Source organism: Ranitomeya variabilis, unplaced genomic scaffold (assembly GCF_051348905.1).
Source record: "Ranitomeya variabilis isolate aRanVar5 unplaced genomic scaffold, aRanVar5.hap1 Scaffold_282, whole genome shotgun sequence".
In the NCBI taxonomy this organism is placed as follows: Eukaryota; Metazoa; Chordata; class Amphibia; order Anura; family Dendrobatidae; genus Ranitomeya; species Ranitomeya variabilis.
The window spans coordinates 12,501-15,000 of record NW_027508031.1 but is presented as its reverse complement, the minus strand read 5'-3'; positions in this window follow the sequence as shown (position 1 = coordinate 15,000).

Below are 2,500 nucleotides of genomic sequence, written 5' to 3'. Positions count from 1 at the left end.
ATCCGCCCTCCCAGAGCCCTCCTGCGGACGAGGACTCTGGATCTGCCCCCCTTCTGACGACCGTCGCCCTCAGAGGACAGGAACCCACGTGGGGAGGGTCCGTTCGGGCTCGGGCGACCCAGGAAACGCGTCTCGGACTCGGGACGGACAACCGGCAAAAGTCCCCCTGGAGCCGCGGAAGCCTGGTCTCGGCGCGAGTGCGAACTTCCATGCAAAAGGGGGGTACTCGCCAAACCGCCTACCCGAGTCGAGGAACCACGAAAACAACGGATTTTGGTCGGGGCCGAGAGGTACCTCTCTCTCCTATATCCTGCAGCTGGTGTGCAAAACTGGGTATTTGCATGGTGAGACACCGACCCCCACTTTAAGGGAACAAAGTCAAAAAGTGTCCGACCTCCTGGAGCCGTGCGGCGGATCCGGCGGCCAGAAATTTCCTCATTCCGGTTCTATTTTTTTTTTTTCGAATTTGCGAAATTTGGAGGCCAGGCGGCGTAGCTGGGACCTGGACTAGCTCGAAACACCCTGAACCGGTGAGCGGAATCGATTTCCCAAAGTTCTACGGCTCCCGGAAGCCAAAAACAGCTCGCCGGAAAATTTCAAAGTCCCAAGGACTCTTTCTTGAAAATCAATCCGGGGGCCATGGAAGTGTCCTCGGTACAACCTCAGAGCTTTCCCCCGCCTGGAAGTCTGACAGCGGTCTGACGTTTTTCAAAGTTTTGAGCTCTCTGTTTGTTCTCAAAGTCACAAAATCGCTTTTTTTCAGTTTTCCACCCAGCAGACCCAAACTTCACCCCCACTTAGGTCACTGTCTAGGGGCGCCTTACGACATATTGACGCCCCTTTAGGGTGGAAGTAGGGGAAATGGGTGATTTTTACACAAAATCGGAAATTTCTCAAAATTTTTCTAAGTGTCAAGGACTCTTCCAGAAAATCTCCCCCAGGCTCCTGGAAGCGTCCCCGGTACACCTCTGGCGGCTGCCCCCGCCTGGAAGTCCGACACACGCCTGAAATTTTCAAAGTATGAAAATACGCATTTTCATCCAAAAATTCAACTTTCCCCCCGTGCACCGCAAACTTCACCCCCACTTAGGTCACTGCCTTGGGGTGCCTTACAACATATTGACGCCCCCCTGGGGTGGAAGTAGGGGAAATGTGACATTTTTCACAAAATCGAGATTTTCTCAAAATTTTTCTAAGTGTCAAGGACTCTTCCAGAAAATCTCCCCCAGGCTCCTGGAAGCGTCCCCGGTACACCTCTGGCGGCTGCCCCCGCCTGGAAGTCCGACACACGCCTGAAATTTTCAAAGTATGAAAATACGCATTTTCATCCAAAAATTCAACTTTCCCCCCGTGCACCGCAAACTTCACCCCCACTTAGGTCACTGCCTTGGGGTGCCTTACAACATATTGACGCCCCCCTGGGGTGGAAGTAGGGGAAATGTGACATTTTTCACAAAATCGAGATTTTCTCAAAATTTTTCTAAGTGTCAAGGACTCTTCCAGAAAATCTCCCCCAGGCTCCTGGAAGCGTCCCCGGTACACCTCTGGCGGCTGCCCCCGCCTGGAAGTCCGACACACGCCTGAAATTTTCAAAGTATGAAAATACGCATTTTCATCCAAAAATTCAACTTTCCCCCCGTGCACCGCAAACTTCACCCCCACTTAGGTCACTGCCTTGGGGTGCCTTACAACATATTGACGCCCCCCTGGGGTGGAAGTAGGGGAAATGTGACATTTTTCACAAAATCGAGATTTTCTCAAAATTTTTCTAAGTGTCAAGGACTCTTCCAGAAAATCTCCCCCAGGCTCCTGGAAGCGTCCCCGGTACACCTCTGGCGGCTGCCCCCGCCTGGAAGTCCGACACACGCCTGAAATTTTCAAAGTATGAAAATACGCATTTTCATCCAAAAATTCAACTTTCCCCCCGTGCACCGCAAACTTCACCCCCACTTAGGTCACTGCCTTGGGGTGCCTTACAACATATTGACGCCCCCCTGGGGTGGAAGTAGGGGAAATGTGACATTTTTTCACAAAATCGAGATTTTCTCAAAATATTTCTAAGTCCCAAGGACACTTTCAGAAAATCTTCCCCAGGCTCCTGGAAGCGTCCCCGGTACGCCTCCGGCGGCTGCCCCCGCCTGGAAGTCTGACACACGCCTGAAATTTTCAAAGTATGAAAATACGCATTTTCATCCAAAAATTCGACTTTCCGCCCGTGCACCGCAAAATTCACCCTCATTTAGGTCACTGCCCTGGGGTGCTTTACAACATATTGACGCCCCCCTGGGGTGGAAGTAGGGGAAATGTGACATTTTTCACAAAATCGGAAATTTCTCAAAATTTTTCTAAGTCCCAAGGACACTTTCAGAAAATCTTCCCCAGGCTCCTGGAAGCGTCCTCGGTACGCCTCCGGCGGCTGCCCCCGCCTGGAAGTCTGACACACGCCTGAAATTTTCAAAGTATGAAAATAATGCATTTTCATCCAAAATTCGACTTTCCG